Source organism: Dermacentor silvarum, chromosome 1 (genome assembly GCF_013339745.2).
Source record: "Dermacentor silvarum isolate Dsil-2018 chromosome 1, BIME_Dsil_1.4, whole genome shotgun sequence".
Classification (NCBI taxonomy): Eukaryota; Metazoa; Arthropoda; class Arachnida; order Ixodida; family Ixodidae; genus Dermacentor; species Dermacentor silvarum.
Window position 1 is genome coordinate 326,336,538 of NC_051154.1, and position 10,979 is coordinate 326,347,516.

General features: G+C 46.2%; 1 non-coding gene across 1 annotated transcript; it reads right to left on the reverse strand.

The window, feature by feature from the left end:
- Positions 1 to 1,147: 1,147 nt before the first annotated feature.
- Trnay-gua (transfer RNA tyrosine (anticodon GUA)) lies at positions 1,148 to 1,222 on the reverse strand. The gene has a single exon. It is a non-coding gene; the product is annotated as a tRNA-Tyr (tRNA).
- Between the last annotated feature and the right edge of the window lie 9,757 nt (positions 1,223 to 10,979).

The following is a 10,979-nucleotide window of genomic DNA, read 5'->3' on the forward strand; positions in this document are numbered from 1 at the left end:
GTCGACGCAGGGAGCGGGAGATGGGAGATGCTGGCGAGCCAGAAAGGAGATCCAAAAGAGAGGACACCCAAGGATCCTGGCGCTGTTCTGATGCGAAGGTGTCGATGTCGACCGACGACACCGTCTCAGAGGTGGAGTGGGAGGCAGTGTCGGCTGGCAGCGGAGAGCGGGACAGAGCGTCAGCGTCAGTGTGCTTGCGACCGGAGCGGTAGATGACGTGTATGTCGTATTCTTGAATGCGAAGAGCCCAGCGGGCAAGGCGTCCAGACGGGTCTTTTAAAGAGGATAACCAACAAAGGGCGTGATGGTCAGTAACCACATTGAAAGGTCTGCCGTATAAATAAGGGCGAAACTTCCCGAGTGCCCAAACGATGGCCAGGCATTCTTTTTCTGTGACGCTGTAATTGCGTTCCGCTTTGGTCAGCGCACGACTGGCGTAAGCAACGACGTACTCGGAGTAGCCAGGCTTGCGCTGCGCAAGGACAGCACCAAGGCCAATACCACTGGCATGACGGAAGGCAGAGTCCGAGACCGGAGTTCCAGGGTGTAAATGTTCTTGAAAACCCAGCACCTCCACCAATTGTAAAGGGGCGTACTGAACAGTTCAGATGGTAGCGTCTGTTCGCAATCGAAAAGGCAGGTGACGCAGAGCAGGAACAGCTGGTTGCACGAACGGCTCCCACTCGTGCTAAGCACTGGCGATCCGGCTGGCCTTGTCCGTGTGCTCTTCTTCTTCGCTACAATATATATATATATATATATATATATATATATATATACCCCGGGAAAATGAAAACTTTCCGCCTATGGTTTGATGTTGCGTGTCATTGTACACGTTCGCGCTATAACGACGCGGTTGACTGTGTGTGTCAGCGTGTGTATGGACATGTAGCGCCAACTCGCTCAGGGAAATATTGAAAGGAATATCACGGTGCAAGTAGCTTTTTCTGCTATCCTTCCTCGAACGCAGAATCAGCACCGCCCATGGTAAGCTGAGTCCTATTAATTGACATAATAGTTCAGTGGAAACCCGCTAGGTGGAGAGCAGTAATTAAAGGGAAAATGAGACATCCACCCAAATGTAGCAGTTGCTACAAAGGAAACCCATACGGATTCCTCGAAAGGAAAGCCTCGCAGTTGAAAAATTCGTCCTGGTCCGGGACTCGAACCCGGGACCACCGCCTTTACGGGGCGGCCGCTCTACCATCTGAGCTAACGAGGCGGCTAGCAGATGGCAGGCGATGTCGAATTGTTAACAACTCGAAGCAAAGGCAAGTGTTTGACATAATAGTTCAGTGGAAACCCGCTAGGTGGAGAGAAGTAATTAAAGGGAAAATGAGACATCCACCCAAATGTAGCAGTTGCTACAAAAAAAAACATACGGATTACTTTGTAGGAATCCGTATGGGTTTCCGGAGGAATACGGAGGAATCCGTATAGGATTCCTTTGTAGCAACTGCTACATTTGGGTGGATGTCTCATTTTCCCTTTAAGTCCTATAGATTGTGCGAATTCTATAACTCCAGGGCGCTTAATGACGCCTTGATGCAGTATTGCCATGAGTGTGGCATCACTTTTCTTCTGCACGGTTTCGCGGACAACAGGCCCAGCAGTCTGAGCAGGGATGGTGGCCACCCGAGCTGTTATGGTAACAACGTGCTGGCAGACTTCCTGCATCAGGAGCCCTGCACCATGTCCCTCTTTCTTGAGAGAGGCCGCAGCCAGCAATGCAACGAGGACACCCTGGGCACCTTCTTCATGGAGCGGCTGGACTATGAAGGACTGCGTCCCTACGATCTCCAAGCCTGACCTTCTTTCGTTTGGTTTGCATATTTTTCTATCTTCTCAAGCAGCATGTGGATCCTTCCATAGCACCAGCTCCTGTCTGGAAAACCAGCTCTACTACCTGGCCGAGGCACAACACCGACCAGCCGACCACAAGCTTTCAAGGTGCTGGGTTTGCATTTGTTAATGGTGTCCGCGTCGGCTGCAAGGAAAACACTGCTTGGTGTGCCTGGGACAGCCTGCCTTCCTCCATTTTGCAAGAAAGAAGTTTACCAAGCAGGGAGAATGCCGAAGGGAGTTCTGTTGATCCAGTTCACCCGACACAAGTGGTGCAATCACCACTTCTGTCAGGAGAACAAGGAGAGCCTTACAGAAGCATGATAATGCTCCCTTTGTGAGCTCTTCTGTGGCGGAAGGAGAGTCCAGCACTGGAGACGCAGCTGTGCCATAGGCTGTCTGTCAGCATGACGACAGTGAATGGAAACCGGTGTTATTGAAGAAAAGGCGGTGGAAGGCTGCGGCACTGTCTAAGCAAGAATGAAGCTGTGACCTGGCTGCAGACAGGGAAGTCAAAGTTCTTGCTGCAACAACTGTAAACTCCTTGAATATTGCTTCAGCTTTGACAGCAGTTGCAAGTCATAAACACGCATTGACAGCAGAAAGTCAATCTGCTTCTTCTACCGTCTCTGGTAGCAAGCTTCAAGGAGAAGCTAGTGCCTATCATGACACGATCTGTGATAGCTTTGACAAGATGCAGCATGTAGCTAGCAGGCAGCGGAAAGACTGCTTGGCAGTTGATACAGCTGACTGCAGAGCTGTCATAAATGGCGTTGCAAATTAAGGAGGTCACTGTCTGGAAAGCTGTAAGAAGTTGTCTGGAAGACTGTAAGAAGACCAGCTGAATTCCCCTATGCTTTCCCTGGTTTTAGTGCGTGTTGGCTCCTACGTGTTCATAAATAACAACCCACTCGTGTAACTCGTGCAGAAGTTCTAGCTCACAGCTGCAGCGATATTTTCATCGCTACTGCTTCAACCATCAACCACCTTTGCACATGCAAGCTAAGCTTTGCGGCACACGCGGCCTGCAAAGCTCAGGCAGCATTTGCAAACTTTGCAGACGGCTCGACTGCATGACGCCGAGGTATGGCTTCCATCAGCAGGAAAGCTGTCCTTTCTTCCACTTTTATTAATATGAAGCGTATTACAATTTTAGCCCTCCTTATTTCTTGGTATGGTATGGTATGGTAAAACTTTATTATTGTCCCTCGGAACGCGCGTCAGCACGTAGCGGGCCGCTCCCACGTCGGCACAGAAAGGCCGAGCCTCTCTGGTGCGTCGCGGGCCCGATGGACAGCCCATAGCTGCGCTTCAAGATTGGGGCTGCTTAGGGCAGCCTCCCACTTGGTCGACGTGACATTGTCGCCGTCGTGTAACGCGGGGCACCGCCAGAGCATATGTTCCAAGTCAGCTAGGTCTGAGCATAGCTCGCAAGCATTGGTCGATTGTATGTCTGGGTATATTCTGTGTAACAGTGCGGGGTTAGGGTATGCCCCGAGCTGGAGTAATCTGAGTGTCAACGCCTGTGGTCTGTTTAGTTTCCTATGTAGCGGAGGATATCGTCTCCTTCCCATGTAAAAATGTTGGCAAGTTCGTTAAATGAGGAGGGAGGGTCCCGATTGTCCATAACCTTATTTCTTGGTCTCATTTTAAAAACTTCGATTCAGTTACCTTTACTTTTAGTGGCTTCGTGTGGTTGTCAGTGCCTTAGAGCCTTATATGAGTAACCTTCGCTACACAACCTATGAGAAGCAGCCAAATTTATTCGTAAGAGATACGAATGATTTTCTTGTGTTTAAACAAGCATCTCTCATTCTGCATACTGTTACTTTGTAATTTTCTGTTGTACCTCCCAGTTTGTGCAGTACTTCAATATTCATGATTCATTTTCTTTCTCCAAGAAAAAAAGGCCCGGGACAAAAAGCTGCCGTGAAAGAGCTTGACGGGGTCAAGCTGCTTTAGGATATTAGTACTCCTAATATCTGTTTTACGCCGTATAGTTTGGATTTGTCTTTACTCTTCGCATGGTATGATGCATTTTTCAGTTAAAGCAACGCCTTCACCAACTTTGCGTCGAAGGCTGTGGGGCCAAGTAAACTAAGCCCCAACCTTGAAGACAGTGTAGCAAAGCTGGTACGATCCCGGAGACAATGTAACCAAAGGTGGTGTTTTAGTGCACCGACCCCGATACCAGCGCGTGTGACCTCAATATGCGTGTCTTGGCAAGTTTTTTTTTTTTGTAGTTTGCTGTGTAGACGAATCCTGAAGGTAGTGCAACGTCACAGCAGTGGTATGCGTAACAGCTCTAATGAATAGAGCTAAGCAATAACTGCCTAAATGAATTAGAGAAAAGTTTAGTAGGTGAATAATTCGTGCAGTAAGCACAGACACATACACCACTACCTGCGGTGCGTGTGTTTGTTTTTGCGCTTACTTGTTCAGTAAGTGTCCCCAGAGCAGGTCTACCAGAGAGCAATTGCTCGACTTTAAAGGGGCCCTGAGACACCTTTTGAACATACTAAGAAAACGTTGCCGATCTGTTAACGAGGCTCCTGTGAACATGTGAGCCAAATATTATTGCACTGCAGGCAGCAGGGAAATGAAAATCTCGTGTCAACGCCAGTGTAAAATCGCCTGCTCTAGCTTCCGCAATGTCGTTATGCAGTGTCATTGAAAGCAGCTGGAAGTGCTACAGCTATTGCCTGATTTCGTAATCACGAGAACATTCTCAGTAATATAGTTATTGCTCATTTGTGGTATAATAATGAAAATATACATATGGCTGTGATCTCAAAAAGACCGAAAATCCCTTTCATCTTTGCGCTTTCGGTCTACACACGACAGATGCACGTTGGCCTCAACCCCGCGGCCACCTAGACGTTCAACCTTTAGGTTGAGCCAGTGGTGCATCTTAACATTTTTATGTGTTTTTACCCTTTATGGCATCGGCCACTTTTGGTACCGTGTTTCGGTCACGCCGAATATGACGCATTTTTGCGTAATGGGGCATATAACGTTCTTGCATAAAAAAATTGAATTATATACATACATCTTTTGATACATGTAATGTGCTGATAATAACTAGTGTCTGGTAAACCAAGGAGCTAGCAAATTTCAAGCAACTGCAAGGTGATCGTATCTAGTGCACCATCGCGATGACAGTAATGGGAGACAGGGACAGCCTGTTCCCAGATGCACGTAAAATACTGCGGTCATAAAAGGGTCAGAGAATAGCTTCTGCTTCCGTCTTACTATAACTGTTTGAGCCTGGATGGACAAGTAGCGTGTTTTGCAAACAGCCTTTCTTTTGCAAAATGTGGTAGGTACTGCATTCAAGAAGGTGTGCAGTTATTATTCCATGATCAATAGTTACTGCTGCTTCCAGCAAAGAGTGCACAGTGCCGCTATCGTAAAGTAACGTTGAATGTACGCACATTGGCTGTTCGCACTCATCTGTGCCGACGTGTGGTGTGAGTGATGTCCTTGTGCTTACAGCTGTGATCCTCCATAGTATGAGGCGCACCGCCCCGGATGGTGCAACGGTTCAGCTCTCAGTCTCCTAACTCGAGAACACCGAGGCAGCCCTGTCCTTGAAGCGGGCTCGCTCGGCCGCTATTTTTGCTCCACCTGCATGTAATTCTTTGTCACGCCACTGTGTCCTGTCCACAGTGGCATGATTTTAGGCAAACCAGCAGATGCAGCAGCTCTTTTTTGTGTTCGGCTTGCACTGGGTGCCCTGTCATGTCTTTCCTAGTAAAAGCTGCAATAATTGATGCGGTATACATGCTTAAACTCGGTTATAGCTTTAATGACACTTTGCTCTAGAAAAGAGCAAAGCTCTACCACCATTCTTCCCCTTCGGGCCATTATATCTATTGTGAAAGCGCGCCACCTGACTTGGCGTGAACAGATTTCGATGAAGGAGTTTTTAAAAATTGGGGAATAATATGTACCTCTCTTCCCCAAGTTCAACTGGGCTAAGCTTGGTGTGCAAGAAAAGTAAGGTTGATTTCCTCTCGGCTCGAAATACCAACATACATGACTGGTAGACAGCTAGGTGAATGGTGGGTGATGTCATTACCAGGTGCTTCGTGTCTTAACCCTTTATGGCACAATGCACACAAGTGTGTATGCCAAGATCTTGCACCTACAGCAAAAGCATTGATCAAAGTAATTGTATTTAAAATGTGTCGCATACATATTGAAAAACTTCAGATTGAAACTGTGCTGCTAGCTTGAATAAAATGTGCAAAAGGTTTTAGTAAAATTAGTAGGAACGTAGATGGTTGGGTATTTTTGCTCGGTACGAGTATTCCGTTGTATGAAGCGGGCTTACATATAGGCAAATGTCTGAATGGTTAGGAAGCACCACAGCAATGTTTGGGATACAGCTAATTATAGACCACCTTGTCATGCATTGCCAGATTTGCTGGGGTACAAGTTTGTTGTTAGTGCATGTGCAAGTACTGCTTAAAAATGCTGGCCACCTGACTGGGGAATTTTTAAAAGCTGCCCGACTCTACTAGTGTCATTGAGAAGAAAAATTTTATTTCTCAGAAAGGAGCCATTTAAACAGTGGGACTCGGGGAGAGAAATGGGAGAGTTGTTTTTGTTAAAAAACAACCACATGAAACCAAGAAATAGTGTAGTCAAGCAAAGCACAGGAGAAATAAATGTTTTTCAGATGAAATGTAGACTTAATAAGGAGAAGGGAAACGCAAGTGAAGCAGAAGAGAACTTGCCGCTGGTGAGAGTTGAACACGCAACTACCGCATGACAATTGCGATGGAGCAAGGCAGGTACTTGGGTTTTGTGTATGAATATACTAGACACAGTTCTGCGTTAGCCAGCATGGTGTGCAACATCCTTTCAAATGCAGACATCAAGTAATATGTGATCATAGTAGCCCACATGAACAGTGAGATTAGATGCTACTCCAAGTTTTTGCTCTATTGTATGTAATAATGCTTCTTGCCGACTCCTGTCAATTTCTGTGCACATGTAGTAGACCTTCGCTTATTGGTACTGTCTTTGCCTCCTATCTATGTGGTGCATTCATGTGCTATGAAGCGCCTCACAGCAAGCTCATTGAGCTTCACTAGTTCGAAAGTATAATAGAGCCGGCAAGATGACTTTACTGAAATAAACTGCAGGGACCAGCTATGCGACGTGTTTTCAGGCAGCTGCCGCAGTCCAGGAAAGCAGATATTTCGGCCGTTGTTAAACGGCACAACTGTACTTCACTTAATGTAGTGTGTGTTCTAATGTACTTTGCTGCACGGTTCTGCTTTTTGTCCATGGTATGTTGGTGACTAAATTTCATACTGCAGGAGCTTCATAACCAATTTGTCAAGTGCAGCAAACTGCACTGTAACCAGAAAGACTTCAGTTTACATATTCAGACACAGCTTGCCCTCTGACTTCTCTTCCTTAGCCAATTGCTTCTGTCCCACAAAGGCACCGAAGTGCAGCCTACGGGACGGCTTATGCCACATGCTGTTTGCAGCTTGCCACTTAAAATCACCTTCAGGTCTCTAGTCTAACGTGTTGGCAAGGAAGCTGCATTTTGATACCTAGGAAACTGCATCATTGGCATGCTGTAAAACAGTGAAATAAATTTTGATAATCACAACACAGCACCTCAAAGCCCTAACTGTTACGAGGGTACAATCCAAGAAACTGGCATGTGATGCTTGCTCCAGATCTTTAAATGAGCGACTTTGGCACGAGAGGAGCATGCATGCGATAGTGGGCTAATAGAGCATTGGGATGCTGTGCTGGAAGGCAGGTATGATTCGTAAGCCTGTTTGCATTTCTTTCTGGGTGCAGAGAAATGCCACTGCTTCAAGTCATACAGGATCAGATTTAGATGGAAGCATTATAATAGCTAGTGCTTGTGACCTGAAGCATCCAGACAACATGGTGATGTGACTTTCAATGTGGCAAAGTGTGACTTTTGTGACAGGCTTGAATATGCTGTCAAATTCTTAGTTTTTTACTGGTTATCTTAGCCTCCAGTAAAATGACAATAAAAAGCCATGAATTCCTAGTAGCTTTGCCCATAGAATGGTTAAGTGGTGCATGTTTTCTCCGCACATCTACTAGTTCACAGTTTTTTTTCTGCATGTGTAATGAAGTAAATTAATAAGGTTCATGCGAATACTTGACATGGCTACCACGCACAAGAAACACATAGGTTGTGTGTAGACTAGGTGTTTCTTGACCATGGAAGCCAGGTTTTGCTGCATAGCCGATACGAAACGCACGAAAATTAAAAACACGAAATTCGCATGTCTATTTCATTATGTGTTCATTTTTCGTGCACTCACGATGTCAAAGAGGCGTAATCCTCCAAATTTCACGGCAGATGAGAGTACTGTGCATCTGCATAATGACATGTAAAAAAGCATTTTTTGGCTAATTACAGTTCTCTGTAATGCCAAATGTTCTCTGTAATGGCCAGACTTCCTGTCATGGGAAGGTGATGTGGCCACTGTACGGATTATGATCGCTAAAGCTTTGCCAGACCGTTAGCTAGTAAATTTTGTAATACACTTGAATTTTTGTGACTGCTTAGAAGCACGACATCCAGGTTTTCCGACTGAATAATACAAAGTGAACCTACCCACATTAAAGGTTTGACCACAAGGAACAAGTTCCCGATGGAATTTTGCCGCCTGCCGGCGTTAACAGCAATGCAACACGCTTCACGTCAAAGTCGACCTATGCTAGATCACAGCGCCGTGGCTTGAAGTGGTTAGCAGAGCATGAAATCCGATCGAAAATACGTCAGAACCTTGTTCCTTGTGGTGACGATGATGATTATTTGATGTTATTAGCGCAAGGGCCATGTGTGGCCAAAGAACGCCAAGGCAATGCTAATTAGTTATCAGTGAAGCATGAGCTGTGAAATAGAAGGTTAGATGTCACACGGCTGTATAGAGGCCTAAAAACATAATTGGCCTTAACTTTTTTGATGCCGCAGGTAACCAAATCTCGCGTCTGTGGGTTGACTGAAGTAGCAGAAATTGCAAGTTATTACTTTTTTTCGTAGTGAATCACCCAGTACGGATAATTTCCTAATAACCCTACTAAAAATCCTATTTAAATTCAAACAGGGTTATACAGGTTTAAACTGGTTTTAACAGGTACCTGTTTGGGAACATACAGGTGTAAACGGGACTCTCACACACAGAAATAGGTCTAAACAGGGGCCCCGTTTAGCGAATAAACTGGTTCATGCTGGGCACTGGCACCAAACAGGGGCCTATTTGGCCCGCAGGCAGGTTTAAACAGGAATCTCCGACACAGAAATGGGTCTAAGCAGGGGACCCGTTTGGTAGTTAAACCAGTTAAACTGACTCATACTGGTCCCACTGGCACCAAAAAGGTCTACATGTAGCTGTCATGCTGAATGAAGTCATACCATGCAATTTAATGCTTGAACAGATTTACGGTAAAATTCGATTTGAAATTGGTACACACGAGCGAGCGCTCCGCAACACCCCAACGACAGCCGCTTCGCGTCGGCGCCGTGGCACAACCGACGGCGCCGCCAAACACAGAGGAAAAAAAGAAAGAAAAGATTAATAACAAGAAAAAAAATTAATAAGCCGAAGCGGGATTTGAACCCGCGTACCGCAGATCTCAAAGCAAGAGTCGTAACCACTCGGCCACACAGCCCCGCATCTCCGTAGATTGCTCTCCTCACTGTTGAAAGAACGTGGCTGGAAAACGCCGTATAAGACGCATAATATCGAAATACTACCACAGAATACCCATACAAACTACCACATACTACGCCGTCACGATACATGCGGTCACCAAAGTACAGCGGTGCCCCCAGGAGGCGCTGCCACTGCCCCAGGGCAAGGCCTCCTAAAAAGAGGCGTTGCCCAGGGGCATGACCGGTAAAATTACAGATATTTTCCCGTCTTCTGCTGTTGCTCCCTGTTGCTGTGCGTGCGCGCTGCATTGAGGCAGGTCGATGTGGATGTTTAATCGTGTGTACGCTGTGCCGAGAGAAAATGTCGTGCCCCTTGTGTGCTTTGATGATCACCTAACCCCTTTGACCGCGTAACGTAGCTCGCGGCACCTTTCGTGTGGTTCGCCGATGTCGATTATCGTAGTTATGGCCCGCTCGCGCTTTCTTTGTTCCCGGCCTCTGATAATATCGCATCGGATCACAGTGCACGGAAGAATTTGTTGAGCTATTACGTGCTGTAGTTCATCCGCAATTCAACAGTGTTTACGTCGGAAGGATCGTCATGCAGTCGACGCCGCGACCTGACGTGAAGGAGCGTTTGCCGACTACGCCTAGAAAGGTAAGTCCGGCGCTTGCGCGCAGTTTTGTAATCAATGGTTCGTGAAGTGTGAATTGTTATACGGATCACGAGATGATTAGTAAAGCGACCACAATAATAAATGTGTTTTTCGAATGTTCGTTCATGTCGCAGTGCACATTTAGCGAACAGTCCCACAAAAAATGTCCTGAAACGTATTAGACGTTGCCAGGAGCTTTATCATGTATTTGCTTTCTGCTATAACGTATGCTAACGGTGATTGTTTGACCTGAATGGTAAAGAAAAAATCAAGCAGGGAAAGTAACTGCTTGTGTACGTAATTTCTGTATAGGTATTTCCAGAAGTACAGCCTTCCGCATTTGTAACTATATTGCGCGAGCGTCGATCATGTGCCATTTTAGCGCCTTCAACGGCGATACTTAGTGAGACCGACAAAAGTAAGCAGAGATGCATAAAGCACTCTCCAGCGCAAGCGTCATCTGCTAAGCTGCTCTTCTCAGGACGACGCACACCCATTTCATAGTATGCTGGTGCGATATAGTTAAAAATGCGGGAGGCTGTACGTCAGCTATCGGCTGCGCGAGATAGAACTAGATTGTTGTGTCTGACGCATGGCCAGATTTTAGCTTGTATGCGAATTCTACTACATATAGTGTCACCAGACAGGCTGTATTTCTTGTGTTGGGTGTCCTGTGTGTTTTCGTGTGCTTGTAAATGTTTATTTCAGAGAAGCCGAGATTACAACAGCAGTGTTTCTTTTTCATCGAATTTTTTTTTCTGCTGAAAAATAGGGCGTTTGTTCTTGGGGGGGGGGGGGGGGGTAATTTCCAGTGC